This window comes from Pocillopora damicornis, chromosome 1 (assembly GCF_964200805.1).
Source record: "Pocillopora damicornis chromosome 1, jaPocDami1.2, whole genome shotgun sequence".
Lineage (NCBI taxonomy): Eukaryota > Metazoa > Cnidaria > Anthozoa > Scleractinia > Pocilloporidae > Pocillopora > Pocillopora damicornis.
In genome coordinates, this window is record NC_142670.1 from 25,882,452 (window position 1) to 25,904,071 (window position 21,620).

General features: G+C 38.2%; 1 long non-coding RNA gene across 1 annotated transcript; it reads left to right on the forward strand.

The window, feature by feature from the left end:
* The first annotated feature begins 10,458 nt into the window (after nt 1-10,458).
* Nucleotides 10,459-13,258, forward strand: LOC149052963 (uncharacterized). The gene is made up of 4 exons (XR_016188522.1): nt 10,459-10,620; nt 12,255-12,369; nt 12,636-12,724; nt 13,107-13,258. It is a non-coding gene; the product is annotated as an uncharacterized LOC149052963 (long non-coding RNA).
* Nucleotides 13,259-21,620: the final 8,362 nt, after the last annotated feature.

The window sequence follows — 21,620 nt, forward strand, 5'->3', positions numbered from 1 at the left end:
CTTAAACGAACCGAGAACCGTGATGTCCGTTGACGAGAAATTATGAAGAAATTGATCTTCTCAGTCCATGAAAAGTATCAGGTGTACAGACTCTCAAGCGGTCGGACTGCTCAGCGATACCCTTCAGTGTGAATGAAAATTATATTAGATGCGAAGGCAATTGACCAAAAATTCTCAATGGCCCACAGGGTAACGTGGCATCTAAGACTGCTGCGTCAATGAAAATGCTTAAAGGCATTGAAAAACTTCTAGCAAGTCTCAGAATAAAACCGATATGATGCTATCAACCTGTTAAGACTCTACTTCATGCTAAGGTTCTATTCCGGGAACAGTTATATTTTGATGATCTGTTTTGTTTATGTTGTTGTTTCTGTTTTCGTTTTTTTTCTTTTTTTTGGTGAGTAGAATTGAAAAGGGTAAGCTTAACGAGGTAGTCTGACTTGAGACACGTCATTTACATGCCCACTTACCCTCATGGGCTCTCAATGGGGCGATGGCTTTTACATGACTGATGAAAGTTGGGCAAAGTCAATGAATTGACTCTTACAGACGATGTGGAGCCTGAATGAGAGGAAAATTTCCTATGAGAGGAAACTAACTAATAAAACTGCTATTTTTGTCCTGAGCAGATATATAAGTGATATTGTTAAGACAGGGTGGTTGCCAGTAAGACAGCGAAGAGATTTTCACGTTCTCAAACTTGTTCACCGGGCTTTGCACTCCCTCAGCTGGCCGTCTTACGTACCACTAGGTACAGTTAAACATCTGCGATCTTTGCGGTCAAGAGCAGCAACAAGATTAATTATACCAATGGAAAGGGGCACCTTTCAAGACTCTGCTGCCAAGTTATTTAATGCCCTCCCGGCAAATATTAGAAACTATAACAATTTCAAAGTTTACTGCAGGGAGGTCAATGCCTATCTATTAATTATAAATAACATTTGTAAATAGTTTGTAAATTTCATATAGGGTTGTATTAGTATTACCAATCTCTGTTACATTTTTATACAATATCCTTTTATAGTTCGATATTATTGCTTTTTATATTGTAGATTTCATACTTTTTTATTGCAGTTTTTCATTTTTATATTGTAGTGCTTAACAGGTGAAAAGCCACTAGGTGGATACACTGTTAATAGACCTTAATCAATAATAACTATTACATATAATAATTATTACATATAATTACTAATCTAATTAAAAACAAAATTTCACATGTGGAGCGCTTTTCAGTTGAGTATCTTAGAAAAAGTAGAAAAAGGGAACAGATTTATGATTTCAATTCATAGCAAAACTTACTATTATACCAGCAGTTTCTGATAGAAAGCGAAGTGTTGCGAGGTAAACTCAAAGTACTCAATGTATTTTAACATTTGAACCAACCTTGCTTCCGCTGTAAAACTCCTTAAACCTCACCGTTACAAAAGAAAATTCCCACTTCTGCACACTTCAGAGCATGTGGTCCACTCTGTCAATGCTACGCATGATTGGTTCGCTTCCGCTAACCAAGGTACTGTAGACATTTTTACAGGAATAAAGATATTTTGGTAGCAAGACCGACCACAAATCCAAATCGGAACTGGCTGTAAACTCGTGCCCAGACCCTCGCGCCACGGAAAGCCCGTCAAGATTAGTGTTACGGCTTGCTCACAACAATGAATGGAGCGGCCAACGAGCCAGTTCTTCATTTAATTAATGTTAATGATCCACAAGGTCTCCATATTAAATCACTTTCTGATTATGAATTAAGTCCCCAAAGCAACTTTCTAATAGCAACTCGCCAGATCGTTGAGGTTCCTGAAATAGGCAAAATCTGTTCTCCCAAACAATTCGGGCCGAGATAACATTCCGACAACGCTGAAAACCATTACCGAAGAAGCCATCTACTCGCGGACGGAAATTGAAATACAAATGTTAAGAGGAAAATCCGAGCTATGCATAGACGAATATAAACGTATTGATTGCATAAATATGCACTCTGGACTTCTTTGACGAGACTATGACATGATATATTAACGCTTGGGGCCGGTTATTTACCCGCGGTTTGAACCAAACTGCGTTTTCACAGAAACACTAATCACAAACATAAATATTCAGATAGAAGGTTCAGTTAAGCTAAGGATAGTTTAGAACGCGTTTTTGTTCAAAAAGGAAAAAAACTGCTAAACTTTGTTTAAGTAACTGGCCCTCAGTGTTGTATTTGCTCCATCGGCTTTGGTTTCTCATATCGGTGTCTTTGAAGAATTTGTTCCTAAGTTATGCAATCTGAACTATTCTGACATCGGTCATTAACGAAATAAGTGTTCAGCAACAAGATGATCTGCAGAAATGTTTGAAGGATGTATGGGTCTCCGGTTTTCGAGGGAGACATCTCTATAATTCTTGGCGGTTTTAACAGGTACCAAAAATAGACCTATTGGGCCCCAGGTTAAGCCGAAATTAGTCTGTAGAACTTTTACAAGAAGGAATAAATGAATCATGAACTCTTTGAGATGTCTAGGCCCTCAGCTGGTGATTAATTTGGAATGATAGGAACATCAAATTAAAACTCGATCTTAAGCGAAAAGCACGCAAAAAAAAATAACGAAGTTTTCAAGCTTGCAGTAAAAAATATCCTGGTTAGTTAAAGCGCACATCTTTACTGTATTAACTAACTAGACATATAACTTCGTTATAAAACATTCATGATACTTTTCATGTCGAAATCTCTTTTGTATTTTATTAATAACTAAGACTGGTATTTAGAAGGTCTCCATGAGGTAATGGCTCTTTTGGCCAACGGTTGACCCTCCTGAGGCCCTCTATTCTCTATTATTTACAAAGTACAAAAGAAACAATCACACCCGGTCATGCTAAAGGACAATTGCAGAAACCTTTCGTGTTATTTCCTTTTAACCTCTAGAAGCTGTAGCTTGCGCAGTCTGGCTTGTATTCCACCGAGAACAAAGATCTTGTTCATATTTGCACAGCTTCGCCTACGTTAAGGTAAGGAAGTTACAATGCGCACATTTTGGAATCCGCTTAAAGTTGCCTCCAGTAGAAATTCTAGTTATAAAGCAATTAAGCGCGAATTATTCATAGTTTTTCTTCCTTTTCGTTACAGCTAATTGAGCTGTAATAAAACTGTTTAAATAAGAAACTGTCTCGTTTCATGAACAGACCGAAACACGGATAACAATAATGCGAGAAATACACATTTTCCCTCTCCGAATCTTCATCTAAGTTTGATCCACAATTCATATTTGCTTCTGAAAATGGTGAGACATCTAATTGTTGGACAATATTTGGTTCACGGTTTCAGCTCTAAAATGGCATCGACGAAATACACGCTCTGACCCCCCGAACCCCGGTATATGGCTCAAGTATAGAACTTAATCATAGCACTCACTGGTTTCGTCAGTCCAAAAGTAGTAAAATTTTGCGATTGCTAACAGTTTAGGTCCCAATTTCGTACCATTTCTAAAAGCGAATTTACATTTTTGTGAGGTACTATGCAACGACATCTTAAGGGACACGATCTAGCAAAGTTGCAGGAAATAACTTGTGATCACAACAAAGAAAACAATTGCGAACTGACTAATGCGTGTCGCAAAAAATCTTCGTGGCTAGTTTGACACGGCGTTTCGTCTCAGTAAGGTATCTGATGACAGAAGCGAAACTGGATTTTATGGCAGGGTTGAAACAGCAACACATAGATCAAGAAATACATTGTGGCATGTAGAAACCTCCAAGCAGTAAGCCATTCTTCGCTGCATGCCTTTCCTACCACTGACTGTTTTGCTTTTGTTCATTCTGAGCTATTTGAGGTATGAAGACACAGATTCATGGCCCCATAAAATCTGGAGATACAACAAATTTTTAGTTGCGATTTTTCTCGTTCGACAACATTGCAACTTGCTAACCCTGAGTGACAAGGTATTTTCGGGTTCAAGATTCTCCCTATTCTTCAAAGCATTTCCTTTACAACAGCAGATATGGCTTTTGGGTTTTGTAATAACTGCAATATCCAGTTCATTTTCAATATCCCAGGTCTCGGTAAGTGTCATCAGCACTACATGTACCTGTGAAGGACTTAGCCAAATTACCGCGTGAAAGAAATCTTAATATTTGGCGCCATGCTGTTGTCGGGTTGAAACGAAGTAAAGTTGCAGTTAACATCGCCAAATAAGTACATTTCGGATTCTAAGCATCAAGTTTTCAAGCAGAGTGAGCAAAGTTTCAAAATGAGATAAACTTTCTCTCAGCGAGGAAGGTCGCAATGAGAAAAGGCTTGGATCAAGTTTATGACTTCAATTCAAACCAAAAATTGCTATTCTATTAGCAGTTTCTTATAGAAAGTGAACATTACCAGAAATCAGAGACATCGGTCACATTTCACTTCTCCAGGCGTTTAAACATGGCGGAGAAACAATTACAAAGAAATGCGTGAGTTTAAAAATATATATCAGGATCACTGATCCATTAGCGCCGAAGATGAAAATCTTTCACCGCTCCTAAAAGAAAGAGAACATCTTTGTGATAATAATATTGTTCGTTGGGTGATTTTTAAAAGTCAAGTTCGGACAAATTTTGATACAAAATTTAATCTGAAAAAGACTCAAATCTTCTCACAAAGTCTCAAATTTCGTCAAATATTATTTGAGAAAAGCTCAATTTTAGACATCAAACCGTGAATGAATTCACCTTCCATTACTCTCAACAGTATCGTCTGGAAACAAAGCTTTAAGAACCGCCAGAAATTTCCTGTAGATCTACTTGAAAGTTCGGACAAATCAACGAATTTGAAGAGCAATAATTTTCTTGTTCATCTAATGCGCTGTTAAGTAGACATGTGGCACGACAAGGCGTAAAATATAGAGAACGCTCGCTGTATCGGCACTTCTTCATTGTTTTGGTAGCCATTTTGGAAATTTAACCAGGAACTTTTATGTTAGGTACTTCATATACCATAGTGTATACCAATTACGCTGGTCATAAAATCAGAAATTCGCTTTATAACATAGCGCGTGTGCTTGCCCTATATTAGTCCTATTGAGCCGCTATGAACAAAATCTTTATTTATGCACGCCCGTGGGCAAATAAGATGACGTGAGCATATTTTTTACCTGGTGTGGTGGTTGCTCAGGAGAAAACTGCAAGTTTCCCGCAGTCTGTCTTCTCCAATTGCGCCGTGCACGACAGCGTAAACATTATTTTGAACAATCAAAACCCTTGATAATTTTGGGTCTTTGACTTTTAAAACATTTTTAGTGACACTTAAGTTCATTTGGCTCCGTAGAACTTTGAGTACACCGCAGTCTGGAAGAATCGCGCGAACGAAACGACTCGGATTTCTGGTAATGAGTGCTGCGCGGTAAATTCAATGTACTCTAATATTTCAATCTACCACGCTCACAGCAATCAGTGGAACAGCCAACCTACCAGTGCTTCATTTATTTAATGTTAATGATCCATAATGTCACCTCAGTGGGTCTCCATAAAAAATTACGTTCTGATTATAAATAAAGTTGCCAAAGCAACTTTCTAATAACAGCTCGCCAAACCTTCAAGGTTCCTGAAATGGGCAAAATCTGATCTCCCAAACAATTCAGGCCGAGATGACATTCGGACAATGCTAAAGGTTATTAGAAAAGAAGCCATTTATTCCCGAACGTAAATTAAAAACGAATTTTAATGAGGAAATTACGAGCCATTTATTAACAAATATAAACGTAACTGATTGCATAAATATGCTTTTTGGACTTCTTTAACGAGACTATGACGTGATATATTAACATGCACTTAGGGCCGGTTTTTAACTCACGGCTTGACCCAAACTGCGGTTTCACACAAACACTGTTCACAAACATAAATATTCAGATAGAAGGTTCAGTTAAGCTAAAGATAGTTTAGAACGCGGTTTTGTTCAGTCAAAAAGAGAAAAAAAAACTGCTAAACTTTGTTTAAGTAAGTGGCATTCGGTGTTGAATTTTCCCCATCGGCTTTGGTTTCTTACATAAGTATTTTTGAAGTTTGTGTTCCTAAATAATGCGATCTGAACAATTTTTATATCGGTTATTGACTATTTATTTTTCTTTTTGAAGAAGACATCTCCATAATTCACGGCGGTTTTAACAGGTACTTAACATAGACCTTTGTGGCCCCAGGTTAAGCAGAAATTAGTCTGTAGAACTTTCACGAGAAGGAGCAAATGAATCGTGAACTCTTTCAGATGTCTTGGCCCTCAGCTCGTATTTAATGATAAAAAATCAAATTAAAATTCGATTTTGAGCACGCAAACAAAGTAATGACGTTTTCAAGCTTTTTTAGACGGAGATATCGTGGTTAGTTAAAGCGGAATTATGGAATCTGAACCATTCTTATATCGGTTATTAACGAATTAAATGTTCAGTAAAAAAATTATTTGATGTTTGTGGGATGTATGGTTCTCTTTTCGAAGAAGCCATCCTCATAATACATGGCGGTTTTAACAGGTACTTAACATAGACCTATAGGGCCCCAGGTAAAGCCGAAAAAGGCTGTAGAACTTTCACGTGAAGTGGTAATTGAATCAAGAACTTCTTGAGACGTCTAGGCCCTTAGCTCGTGATTAATTTGGAATGGTAAAAAATCAAATTAAAACTCGATTTGAAGCGAAAAACACGCAAACAAAATAATGACGTTGCCTCCAAAGTTGCCTCCAGTAGAAATTCTTATCATAAAACTACTAGGCGCTTATTATTCGTGATTTCTCTTCCTTTTTTTACAGCTAAATGAGAGGATCGCAACTTTAAGGGTGTAAAAAACTGTCTCCTTTCATAGACAGACCTAAACACGAATAACAACAACGCGAGAAATATACTTTTTCCCTCTCTGAATCTTCATCTAAGTTTGGTATATTTGCTATTGCAAATGTTGAGATATCTAATTGTTGGATAAAATTTGGCTTACGGTTTCAGCTCTAAAATAGCATCGACGAAATACACGTTCTGAGCCTCTCAAACCCCGCTATATGACGGGTTAAAGAGAACTTAATCATAGCGTTTACTGGTTACGTTAGTCCGAAACTGGTGGTAAAATTTTGCGATTACTAACAATTGAGGTCCCTATTTCGTGCCATTTCCCGCAGAAACTTTACATTTTTATGAAGAAGTATGCAACGACATTCTTAGAGATACGATTTAGCAAAGTTACAGGAAATAACTTGTCATCATAACAAGTAAAACATTCGTAAACTGGCTAATGCTTGTGGAAAAAAGAATACTTCGTAGCTAGTATGAAACGGCGTTTTGTCTCAGAAAGGTATCTGATGACAAAATCAAACTGGATTTTAAGACAGGGTTGAGAAAGGAAAACATAGATCAAAAAATACATTGTGGCTTGTAGAAACCTCCAAGCAGCCAGCCATTCTTCGCTGCATGCCCTTCCAACCAACGTCTGTTTGCCATTGTTCATTCTGAGCTTATCAGCATCAAGACATGTCGAACAATACCAAATCATTTCAAAATAGATTACACCTCGCATACTTGTTTGTTTTTTCACGGTCTGTTTGCATTTCAGTCGGCCTAGGTATAGTATTATTGGACTATTATTGGACTGACTACTGAGACGGTTTCTCGCGTGCGGTGTTCAGGTCAAGATCAGAACGAAAAACTCCCCTTCTTAATGTTTAGTTTGTTTCGTTTGTGTTTCGTTTTCAATGGCGAAATCTATGTTTTAAAAGAATGGGTAGCTGTGTTCGTTTTGTTGACATAACATTTCATTCCTTCGCACTAAGTGCGGCGAAGGTTCCCCTTGGTCAGTGCTCTTGAGTTTCGTTGTGGTAGAATGATTTCCTTAGCTTACCACAAACTAACTTTTGACGAAAGAATCGGCTGCATCACGAGGCACGATGATTTTGTGCCGAGAAGTCATCGGGTAGTTTCACTGCAAGTTGCTTCTTTCCTCAAAGATTGCAAAAGCTGAGGCTGTCGTCGTCGAGCCGGTCAAACGGAAAACGAGCAAATTTATCTGATTCAAGTTAACCTCAAATAGAAATTTTAATGGAGAAAATTTCTTTAGTTTAAATGCAGCATTGCATATTTCATCTTGCATCCATTTTGCACACAACGCTTGATTTCGCTACCATCTTAACCCATCAATAAATTTTTATGTTTTTTTATCTATCTCGTTGGAGTGCTGTTATCACGTTGACATTGCTACTGTTGCTACTTTTTGTTTCTTGAGGACAGGGGGGAACTGATGGCTCGAGGGATTTATTTTCGGAAACTTAGGTTAGAAGAATACATGACCCCTTCGAGCTTGTGATTATGCTAGTACCCGCCAGAGGTTTCGCACTGTTCACACAACAGGATATCGGCCAGTTCAGGACAGGGCTTGAACTTTTATCACAAATTATGTATTTCTGGTAATAAAATACGATGGAAAATACAACTAGTAGGATTTTCATACCGTAAGAAAAGCGCAAGTGTAGTCATATGGAAAGACAAGGAGTATGAGTACATCTCAACCGCGTGAAATAAACCTGAACGATAAGGAGCTCACCATCTTTCGCTTGCGACATGTCAGCCGAAAATAATGTTGAACAATCGTTTACGGTGGGAACAGGCTCCTTAATCGGCATTCTTTTAAGCTTAATTCTTTGGTTATCTTCCCCTGATTTGTCTAGTGGTATGTGTTCGTAACAGCCGCCTTCAGAGCCGGTACGGAGCATAACGCCGACGACATTCAGTGAAGAGTAAAATCTCCTCGATGTCGACGATCGAAACACGTCCATTTGGCCATACAGCTACATCCTTTGGAAAGCAGTGTATAGAAATACCCGGTATATGCGTATTATTCTTGTAGCTAACATCATTTGGCGCTCCAGCCACGCAATATATTCGTCCTATCTTCTAGATTTCTCCTTTCTCCAACATAGTTGCCGACGTGTCTTCACAGTTTTCTACGTCATAACGATGTAACATGATCGTTTTGGCCGCGCGCTTAATGGCGACACTTTTTGGCCGCCAAATCGTACTTTCAATGCACAAAAAATGGTCAAGGAGAACTCGCTAGGCGCTTGAATCGATTATTTCTCATTTTGAATACAGCTATCAACCAAAAAGTGCAAAAAAAAAAATTTCGTGTCGTAGGCACTTTAAGTTGATAAGGGAAATATTCTCGAGATAGATAGCTATTGTTCTTTACTGTTCTTTGCATTCAGAAACACTTCACTCAATAAGTTTGAATTATGTTCTTTTTTTTTTTTTTTTTTTTTTACAGCCATTTTTTACAGCCATTCATTCCCGAACGTAAATTGAAAACCAAATTTTGTGAGGAATTTACAAGCCAATCATTAACAAATATAAACGTAACTGATTGCATGAATATGCCTGCTGGATTTCTTTGACGAGACTATGACATGATATATTAACACTTAGGGCCGGTTATTTACCTGCGGTTTGACCAAAACTGCGGTTTCACACAAACACTGCTCACGAACATAAATATTCAGATATTGTTCAGTTAAGCTAAAGATAGCTTAGAACGCGGTTTTGTTCAAAAAGGAAAAAAAACTGCTACAATGCACTAGCGCAGTTAAACGATTGCATTGAGGGCTTATAACATTTAGGACCAAGTGCTATTACATTAAGAACAGTTTTTACGTTTAGGCATACAACATATGCCCTCAGCAGGTGATTAATTTGGAAAGGTAAAATTAGCCTGTAGAACTTTCACGAGAAGGAGTCAATGAATCATGAACTCTTTGAGATATCTAGGCCCTCGACGGGTGATTAATTTGGAATGGTAAAAAAACAAATAACAGCTCGATTTTAATCGAAAAGCTCGCAAACAAAACAACAAAGTTTTCAAGCTTTTTTAAAAGATATCCTGGTTTGTTAAAGCGCACATCTTAACAATATTAACCATCTAAGGTCATAACTTTTGATGCAAAACATTCATGATACTTTTTATGTCAAAATCTCATTTGTAATTTATTAATTAGTGAGACTAGTATTTAGAAGTTCTCAGTGAGTTGACGACTCTTTTGGGTAACAGTTAACCCTATTAAAGCCCTCTATTCACTATTTTTTACTTAAGGAATAAATATACCAAGGCATAAGTCTGTAGAACTTTCACGAGAAGGAGTAAATGAATTATGAACTCTATGAGATGTCTAGGCCCTCGGTGGGTTATTGATTTGGAATGGTGAAAAAACAAATAATAGCTCGATTTTAATCGAAAAGCACGCAAACAAAATAATAAAGTTTTCAGGCTTTTTAAAAAGATGCCCTGATTAGTTAAAGCGCACATCTTTACAATATTAACCATCTAAGCGTATAACTTTGATACAAAACATTCATGATACTTTTGATACAATTTATTTATGATACTTTTCAAGTCAAAATCTCTTTTGTAATTTATTAATTAGTGAGACTGGTATTTAGAAGTTCTCAGTGAGTTGACGGTTCTTTGGCTAACAATTGACCCTATTACTACAAGGCATGCTACTGGACAATTCAAGAGCAAGAATGCAGAAACCTTGCGGTGTTATTTCCTTTTAACCTCTAGAAGCTGTAGCTTGCGTACAGTCTTTGGCTTGCATTCCACGAAGAACAAACATCCTGTTCATATTTGCACAGCTTCATCTGCGTTAAGGTAAGGAAGTTGTAACGTGCGCAGTTTGAAATCCGCATTAAGTTACCTCAAGTAAAAATTCCTATCAGGGAGCAACTAGGTGCTGATTTTTCGTATTTTCTCTTCCTTTTCTTACAGTTAATTGAGCTGTAATAAAACTTTACGGCTGTTTAAGTACAAAACTGTCTCGTTTCATAAACAGACCGAAACACGGATAGCAATAATGCGAGAAATACACATTTTCCCTCTCATATATACTGCAAATGATGAGACATCTTATAGCTGGGCAAAATTTGGTTCACGGTTTCAGCTCTAAAATGGCATCAACGAAATACACGTTTTTTTGAGCCTCTCAAACCCCGGTATATGGTTATAGAGATTAAACTTAATCATAGCGCATTAGTTACGTTAGTTCGAAACTTGTTCTGGGAAGTACCTTGTCATCATAACAAGGAAAATATATGGAAACTGGCTGATGCTTGTGAAAAAAAAATACTTCGTATAACACGGAGTTTATTTTGGCGTGCAGAAACCTCTAAGCAGCCAGCCATTCTTCGCTGCATGCCTTCTAACCAACGCCTGTTTTTCCATTGTTCATTCTGAGCTAATCACCATCAAGACATGTCTAACAATACCAAATCATTTTAGAATAGATTGCGCCTCACATATCTGTTTGTCTTTTTCACGATCTGCTTGCATTTCAATCGCCCTAGGTCTTCTATTGTTGGACTAAATTTGGATCGTCAGAGTTTCTCCCAAGAAACGTTCGCCCTGTTTGGAAATGTTTTTGATGAGATTTCTCACGACTTCATTCTAAACTAATGATTTGTTTGACTATGCTTGCAAGTCCTTATCTCATTCCTCTTTCCACAAGCATTTTCGGTCACTGCTATGTACAGATCCTCATGTGCCGAGAGAAACAAACACTTTATTAATAGAGAATAATACATGGGCGCGCGTAGATATGGAATTTCTCTTCGAGCGTTTAACTCGATAGCGAGATGTCGAGTTGAACACGAGAAGAGAAATTCCATATCTACAAGCAACATGTATTATTTTGTTTATTATATAAACATAATTGCCCTTTACTGAGAAGAAAAGCCGACTTCATTAATGACAATCCCCGAATAAAAATCGCAGAGTGCGTTGGCGCTAACTCTTAAGAAGGAAAAATGCGTTGAATCATGATTACAAACACAACAATGGTCGTAATTTTCTCTTTACAAAATTCTCATTTATTGACTTTGTCTTTACCGAAAGAAGAAGTCTTTCAGGTAAACAGCCAAAATCAGCCAGTGGCAAATCTTCCTGTTGTCGATTTTCCTCCTCAGCCGAGAGAAATGCTAACACCAAAGCCACTAAATATGTAAATTTCGGTTTTTCTTTTAGTCTATTGGTTTCCTTCTCCTTCTAAGAAAGTTTGAACCTCACAATCTGTCAGCGTTACGGATTTTTTAGCGTTTTAGCCGCCGTAATTCGAGAAAGCTCCGACAAACAACTTGTATTGAGAATCGTTAAGGCGATACGATATTTTTTCAAGTGTGTTGTTACGGCTTTTCTCAGAGCCGGAAATCCCTTTATAACACCGCAGTTTATGTGATAAAACGGTTTAACCTCTCTTTTTTTCATTATATATTTTTCTTTCTTTTTTTTAGCAATTAAAAGATCAAGATGAACCTACGACTTGTATTGGTGCTGTTGGCCCTTGTTGCTATGACTACGTCAAAGACGATCAAAAATGATATCCATAAAAAGATTTATCATGATGTGGTGAGGCAGAGGCTAATTACATAATTATTATTCAAGTCGACGTATAACAATTGAGATGTTGCACTGAACAGCAAATTCGTTTTTCAAAAGTGGTACAAAAAATATTAGTTTAACGTATTTGTGATAATTGGGGTCAGTGAATGTTTTCTTGTATTTTCAAGGATAAGCTAAGTCAGTACCAGTTAAATGACAATACAGTTGATTTTTTCCCTTCCCAGTAACTTCCTCCTTAAATGTTAAATGTACTGAATTATGATGCGTTTCAGGAGGACCGTGAAAGGGATTTTGGTTGTCCGTCTTGCCATTGGATGGGTTACACAATAAGTATCCGCGAATGCTGCCCACCAAGCACATGGTAAGTGTCATCTCAAATTAAAAAACGAAAAGAAAACCCTCGCACGGACAAGGGGAAGGAGGGGGATAGATTTATCTTGGCAAATGTCCCTCCCCCAGAAGCTGTTTGTTTATCTTGGAAACATGTTTGCAACGTGAACTTGGTGGAAATCAGCTGATAGATATAAGAGTTTAAATTTCAAGTGAGGTGGGGTTTAAGGGTTGATATGGACTACGTAAAAACTGATACTTGTAAGATGGAAAGGGAACTACAATAAATCCATTCTTTACCTCTGAGTCTTATTTTCTTTTTTCCTCTCGAGTTGGATAGCTACCGTTCTTTTCTGTTCTTTGTATTCAAAAACATTTCATTCAATAGGTTTGAATTGTGTTTTTTTTTACAGCGACCATCATGGACGCTGCCGGTGAGAATCGAGCAAAAGATGGAAAACGAGACCGGAATGGCACTTTATTGAAGCACCAAATAGATAGTCGACACAAATAATATTCACCAGCTCCGCTTGTGAATAACCGGTCAATAAATATTTCCACTGATTATGTTGTCATTGTGATCTCCATTCGGCGCCAATATATAAATTAAGCTCTGGGGCTGTTTAGTGGGATTATCTTAGTTTTAAGCAAAACTTAACGTTGTAATAAATAAGCGCCAAAACTCTCTGGCGTAGAGAACTCTAAAAGTAAATAATAACCTGACGAGGCGGGTCTTCAAACGATGCCGTCTAAAAATTCATAGTTTAGGACTAAGGAGAGCTTAACGAAATTATGTTCTATCTTCTACGTTTGCCAAAAAAACCAATCTTCTACCGAAAACCATCGTGTTAAGGGAAAAAATAACTATGCAAGGGGCCTTGTGAAATCAGAAAAGCGCACTTGCGCACACGCACTTGATCTTACGTCTTTATCACATAATCAGAGTGGATTGTTCTTTTAATCCTGTGTCGTAACTAACCGATCGCTGGGCAGAATTCTGATCAAGCCTATAGAGAGTCTCGGCCGCGTATCTATCTCACCACTCGCTAGTAGTATTCTCGTAAGAGTCCAGTTCAATCTCGAAGGGAATCACAAAAAAGGAAACCCACACCTCTGACTAAACGCAGGTATTCCAAATGTAATTCTCGGCTTTTGGTCAGTGGGCTAAAACCCTGTTGGGGCATCAATTGTATAACTCTTGTGCTCTGTTCTTTAATGTTAATTGCTTCATGTACTCGCGGGATTGTGCTCAGCTAATTTTTAATGATATGACAAATTTGGTGCAAAATCAAAGTCATACATTTTCTATGAGGCATGGCAAAATGTTGATCTTCTCCGATGTTCAAATACGTAGCAGATTTTGTTGCAAAATGTCTATGCTATGAGTAATGGAGACGGTGAAGGGAAATATGGTCAAATTGCCGCGTGAAAGAAATCCTAATATTTGGCGTCATGATAGAAGAGAAAAATTATTTCAGCAGAATAACAGTAAGAGTTGAGTGCTATCTAAAAACTTTAGCGCCGGACAAACTAAGAATATGACTTGATAATCATTGACATTCAGTTCCTCTTTAAACCCCAAGAGCGACTCACATCTTATTTCTCTTACACTTTAGAGTCCCAGGGGTATTACTCGTCGGCAACAGAGGAGTGTAAATGGGGAAAAGATCAAAATTTGACTGCTAATTAAATGGCAATGAGTGCGGGAGGGGGGGGGGGGGTGCTGATCAAAAAGAGTATTGCAGAGCCTTATGGGGGGATCAGATAAATTTTATCGTGACACATGTGACACAACTAAGGTCATCCCACTCCCCAACCCCCCCTCTTCCATTCCCCAGTCGATAAATAGTGGATGATGCATACTCAATGTATTTTTGTCTTAATACCTACCATTTTGCCAGCCATACTTTCCTCTCGAACCATCTCTCCCGTAGCAATAGAAACATCGGGCATCTCTCTTTTCGACTTTCAAAGGCATGATCTAAAAGTCATTGTTAAAATGTAAAGGAATGTAAAGCTGTACAAATTAGGAATGACTTATTAGTTGAGTTGTATCCATTGAGTAGATATGAGTTTTCTTGTTTCTGGCAAAGTTTGGAGATTTAACATAAGTTCATTAACTTATGAGACTCTACCACGGTGTGTTGGTCAGACGGAAACTACTGTTTGAAAGACGCGGTCCATAGCTCAGGTTATTATCTACCTTCAGAGCTCTCTACGCCAGGGACTTTTCGCGCTCATTTACCATCACGTTAAGGTTTGTCTCAAACTGAGATAAATTCCTTTAAACGAGCTCGAGGGATTAATTTATAAATTGGCTCTTAATAAATGCCACTCCATTAAAGCGCCAAGTACATGTTCACCACAGTTGATTGTCTTCGCTAGCACCGCTTGCGAATAACCGATAGATGGATATTTGCACCGACTATGTTTTCCTTGTGATCTCTATTTAGCACAAATTTATACATTTAAACTCTGGGGCCCGTATGACCTGAGGTATGAAATGGGTCTTTTAGAGGGTGGTTTTGGTCCTTGCAACATGCCTCAGTAGAAGACTATCTCCCACAGGTTAACGAACCTATCTTTAATCCTCTGAGTTGCCGAAAACATTCTTTCTGATAAAAAAGAACACTTTGCGAATCTCAGGTTACGGGCCTTGTGAACTAAAAAAGACAGCCTGCTAGTTACAAGCACCTTCAAAGAAAGCATGAGCGAAAGCTGACTTTACCATCACCACACGCATTTTTTGGTTTAATTGTACGTCATTTTCACCCAGTCACATCACAAGCTCTCTTAATCTGTTGTCATAATTAGTCAATCGTTAGTCAATCGGTGTGCAGAAATTTCATCACACCAATCACGAGTCTCGGCCGGGTATCTATTTCACCTCTTACCAGAGTAGTATCCTCGTATCCTCGTAAGAGTCAGTTTCGATCATTGTCTATATATAGCAATAGTTGGAAATAACAGAGACTTTCAAAAATTGGTCTGGCACCCAGAGGGTGGCACGACTACCCTGGGGGGTGGTAAACGTTCCACTTTTTTTTTTCTTTTTTTTTTTTAAAGGGTTTTTAGGGAGTTAGGTTTTTCTAAATCGTGTATACCTTAGGCGCTACATAAACGGCAAGTTGGCTTAGCCGACCAACGAGCGACGATATCATCACTTTGTGTGCCTGCATTATACCCGCTTTGACTTGGTCTTACTTACAATATATTAGAGGACAGACGAATAGATGGCGTGATCGTTAACAATGTTTTGTTTTGTGTGCCCGTGTTGCACAAGCATTTTGGCTTGTTGTTACCTACAATCTATTAGAGGAGAGACGAATAAATGGCTTGATCGATAAAAATGTTTTGCCTTTTTATGACATGAAAAAAATATATACTGTGTCGCCGTGGGTCTGTACAATGAAAGATCACGGAAGACGTCAATGAATGTATGCGGTAACAACATCAGTGACACACTCGACTGGGCTTCACAGGCCCTTTTTTGTTCTTACTTCATGTTTACGTAATCTGTAATCTACAACTGACAGACGCACAGCGACGTGGAAGATACGCACGGCCGTATTTATAATGGTAATAGGACCGAGTGGAGTCCTATTCGGTCTGTAATCTGACGAGTGATTAACAAAATCGGTTATACGTTTTCATAAAGAAAAAACAACAGTTAACTCGGCGAAATGCGAGACAATAGCGCACGCACATGACGCGTTCTGTCCACTTACACAGGCATGACGTGTGAACTGTCCCTTTAGCAGTCCTATAACACTGTTCAATTACAAGCATGACGCGTGAACTGTCCTATTACACTGTCCAATTACAAGCATGACGCGTATACTGTCCTATTAGTGCTCAAATCGGGTTGGTAATAGCCAATCACGTTCGAGAATTTTCTTATAGTTTTGATTGATACATCATACCGTGCGCAGTTTCACTTCATCAGCAAAGTTCACAACGAGTTTGGCCGCGAGGTTCCAAAACTTTGAAGACTGTTTTCCCGCTTTTTCCCATTTGAGATACCCCTCTTGGAGCTCAAAATGAAAAGAAAATATGTCAGGCAGTACTCGATTTGAAAGAAATGAACATGTGGCTCTTTCAAGTGACGAACTTAGCTTTGGAGTTATTCTAAAACGAAATTTGCGGGCTTAAAGTGAGGCTTTACGATGTCTTGAGCCTTTAAGAGGTTAGAGTTGTTCCTCTCAGTACAGGTTTTTTTTCCGTCACAGAAGAGCTTCATTTTATTGTTCACGATCGCCTAACCTCTTTTTAATTCCTCAAGGCCATGATAAAAAAGGGAAAGATTACCGACCGAAGAGGCTCTTGATTGTTAAATAACTAATTAGTGCCAGAGGGAAATGAATGGCGCGAAAAGTGTGCAGAATATGCATATAAATTTTGGCGATTAACTTGTTTAACTCTTTACACCCTAATATCAATATGCATAGTCTCCTTACTGTTTTCAATACAATTCCTAAGGTGCTTACAAGAGAAATTTGTGTATCAATCAAGATAATATTTATTTGGTGATCATTTCCTTTAATCTTATGACCTTATTGTGTGATGTAGGGGTTACGCTGTTAGGAGAAATTAAATGCTGGTCACTCTCAGAGATTACAGGTTTGATAATATGAATATAGGTAATGAATATAAGTAATATGAAAAATAAATATAGGTATACTTTATATAGTTATTTCCAGACTCCGCTTATTTCAGATTCGTTTTACCTCATGTTATAATAAAGTTTGGATATAACGCGCTGTCATTGGTTGAAAGAGAGTGCTCTATGAGAGTATAGAACATAGAGCTGAGCTAAAGTTGTCACGCCATCTGCCAAATTGTACTATGTTCGACCTTTTCCGGGACTTCTTTTTAGCTTTTTTCGATAATTGAAAGTGAAATTTCGGAACAAGTAAACCGGCAAGTAGCAACAGAAGAACCAAACAAAGGTTTGTAAAAATACCAGGCGCCGTAATTTACGTTATTAGAAGGTGCACAGATACGAAAATCCTCAAAGAACAGACAAAATAGATATTCCGAGTTTTAAAGATTTTCACGCTCAGTTAGATTGCAAGATTACGTACGGTAATAAAAATCAAACATAGTTAACACTCGTATAGTATATAAAGTTCAGTGTTCAAAAACAGAACAGAACAAAACAGAAATGATGAAAAATATAACCAAACTGGCATAACTGTTAAAATTCATACTAAGCATGACGCTATCAGAGCGGATATGATCATGCTGAAGTCCACTCGCGGCTCGCTCATCATGGCGATCTCCGGTCATCGCAGTAAAGCAAGCCTTAGAAACTACATCGGCCGCCCTTCGAGTGAAAAAATAGGAGCTTGCTATGATATCTTTTCCAATGCATTGAGTGGATGGTGACATCAGTCACTGCAGCTAAGTTTTGCGGCGCTGTCATCCCGAGCGATCTTCATGTTCCGGTGAATTCGGCTGTCGTTCATTCAAAAAACACTCACCTTGAACAGTTTGTTTTCTACCTGGTCATGTGAAAAAAATCGCGTGTTTTAATGAGCCATAATTCGGCTGAAGGTCACTGAACATTTCACCCCAAGATTCTGTATTAGAGACTTAAAAACTGCAAGCAAAAGTGTTAAATTTGACCTGCTGAACTATTTCAGTTTGTAAACTATCGCATAATGTGAACTTTGATGGTTTGACACTTTTGACAGGTTTAGTCTTGTACAGCCAACCAGATTATTTGAACCATTCTAATAGGGATTCTGATTGGCTTATTGTAGTGTGCTTTATGAGAGTATATAGCATGCTGATGACACTGTTGTTCGCTTTGGAAATAAAGTTTCTTTTTAAAATTGAAAGTAATGCTTGGGGAATTTAACGGATTCTTTATTATAAAACAAATAGAGAAGCCTTGAATATGCTCTGTTCTGTTATAAAGCACGCAGGAAGTGGCTAGAGCACTCAAGAAGTGGGAAGAAACACGAAACGTAGTCCAGTGTTTCTCCCTACACTTCTTGAGTGCTCTAGAGGCTTCCTGCGTGCTTTATAACAGAACAGAGCACAATCAAGGCTTCTTTATTTGCTAAATGAAATATCGATTGACAGTCAGTGATTCTTACCATGTTAAGCTTTGTTTATAAATGTCTTAGATACTGAGCTAGAATCGTTAATCGATACAGATATTGGTGTGATGGCAAAAGTATCATGACTCCATTGTATGCCACTTCAAGTGATCAATGAAAATCCTATGTGAATTGCAACTAACTGGTTTTAGGTGGGTTCCATTGAAGGTATGTGAGGTATTCAGGATAACACTGATCATCAGAATACGCAACGAAAACTTCAGGATTTACTGTCTTGTTAACGGTGGAGTCAAACAACATTTTAGGAACGTTTGAGTCTTTCGGTGGGGGTGCTTTCATGTCATCGTTGCCTTCGTAGAACTGACCAACCGGAACCCATACAAGGTACATAAACTTTTCGTTATCTTTATCTGACGTGAAACTCAGAGAGTAGCCTGCGTCTCTTGCAAAATAAACACCTTGTCCAAGTTTAGTCCCTGTAAATAACGATAACGATCACAACAAAAATAAGAGTTGTATCCAAAATATGATGATGATGATGATGATGATGAAGCTGTTTTGGAACAGATGTTGGTAGATTGTACTCCAACGAACCAGTGGTTGTGCTGAACGCCTCAGTATTAGAAATGTCAAATGCAACTTAACGTTACAAAAGACGTGAGATCCGTAAGTGATGAGAAGCTAGTTGAAGTCGTCGAGGGAAACACTCCTGAAGTTTCATTTAAGTCAGTATGTTATCACTGTATCATAATCATTTAGTTGAATTTAGAAGCGAATTTTAACGCATGATACATCGACCTTTATTTTAAACGGCAAGTTTAATTTTAAGTGCAAAAGTTTGGCAAAAAGGCTCTTAACTTGATCGTCAAAGGTAGAAATTTACAACTTTTTTATTCTAACTCCTTTGCTTTCACTTTCTGTGAGGATATGGGGTTACTGGCGCACCATCAGGTCCTTGAGTGCTTGCGAAAGGAAGATTGACTGCAGAATTTTGCAAACAAGGAGTGTCAAAATGGAATGTATACCTTTAGCGATGTTAAAGCTTACAATCATTCCGTCAACAGTTTTGTTTTAAATGACCGTTTAAATGTCATCTCAACTGCTCCGCTAACCATCTCAGCCTATTAACGGGTTACCAGTGCAACGATGATGTAGAGTATCAATGGATTCTCTACCAGGAGGACAAAAACGCAGGATGGTTGGAAGTCTTAAATCAACCAGAGAGAACAAAAGTATTTTCAATCGATCCAAAGATTCTTCAAGACAATACAAAATATCGACTCGAACTGACTGTGATACTTAGGAACGACACTCCTTCCAAAAGCGTACAGGTTTTCAAGACTGCGCTCCTTGCAAAAGAAGGCTCTCGCGTTGTAACACCCGACACTGATGAGGCAGTGTATACCCTATTTGAACTGCTATGTATTGGATGGTTTGCAGTGAATGAAACGTTCACATATGAAATTCAAATCTCCGGGGAAGGCTCCATACACTATAGCTCACGTCCTCCAGCTAAACAAATGTCAGTGATACCTCAAGGGAATGCTTCTCATGGATATTGGTCGAACGTCAAAGTCTTCGTATTAAGAAGTAACGGGGCAACCGCTGAGTTGGATGTTCCTGATAGGGTAAGAGATTTGAAGATATTCTGCTGTATTTTCTCACCGTTTAGTTGGAGTTTAAATATCTACATTTAAACGTATAATGATTCTTTTATGAACTTTAGGTGTGATGATTATGAGAAAAAGGGGATGGGGGGAAGGAGCTGGGTTGTGAGTGATCGCTAAAGAGATTAAAGGAACCATAACCATATAACACGTTTATCTGTTTACATCATCACTTTAACTCTCAGAGGTGAAAACATGTGACTTCTCATTACAATATCAATACATTATTCAGCGAACCAGCGGTGAGAATACTCAAACGAAATGGAGTTAGAATAGTAATTTTTGTGAACTAAACCTTGCATGAACGCACATTACATGTACATTAAGAAAGAATAACCATATTAAGAAAGTTTGTATCTTGCAGGTCACTCCGCCCAAATCTAACGCCAGTATGGATCTCTTTGAAAAGGTCATAGACAGGCCTACACAGACTCCCCTGTGTGGTTTTACATTTACGACGCAAAAGCCTTTAATTAAAGCTTCGCTCTGACGAGTATGTCTTTGGGCGATTTACCTCTTTTGTATGATATAATCGGAGGCGTTTTGTAAATTGTTTTCAGCAGTGGCTGATTTTGGATGAGGTTCCATTCTTGCATCAGTATTTGTTTTAAATTTTTAACCCCTGGGTTGTATGCTGTCACAAAAGGCAATATTTTGCCTTTAGTTTTTTTGGTTTGTTTTTTAAGTGTCGACTGCCTTGCGGCAAATAACGTTTTTTCAATTAGGCTTTTTGGGTAACCACGTGCTTCAAGTCGTGTTTTGAAGTTACACATGGCCTCCTGGAAATTTCTTTCCGAGGAGTTTGTTCTTAGAAGTCTGATAGCTTCTCCTTTAATAAAGCCTTTCTTAACACCTGGCGGGTGGCAAGATGAATAGTGTGTATATTGAAAGGTCTCGGTCGGTTTGTAGTGAGTTTTGACGTCGAGGATAGCTTCGTTTTGGAATCTTTCACCTTTGTAGACAACCGTGTCTAAGAATGTGATTTCAGTCTCTGAGATTTCAGCCGTGAACTTTATAGTTGGATGGAACGTGTTAGCTTGTTCTATGAATAGATCAATGTCTTGTTTACGAACATCCCACAGGGAGAAAACGTCGTCAAGGCAACATTGATAGGTTCGTTCTTCACCTTGACCGTCAGCTCGGAAGTGTATTTAAAGTTGAAACGTGGCATGACAACAGTGGAAAGAGTTCT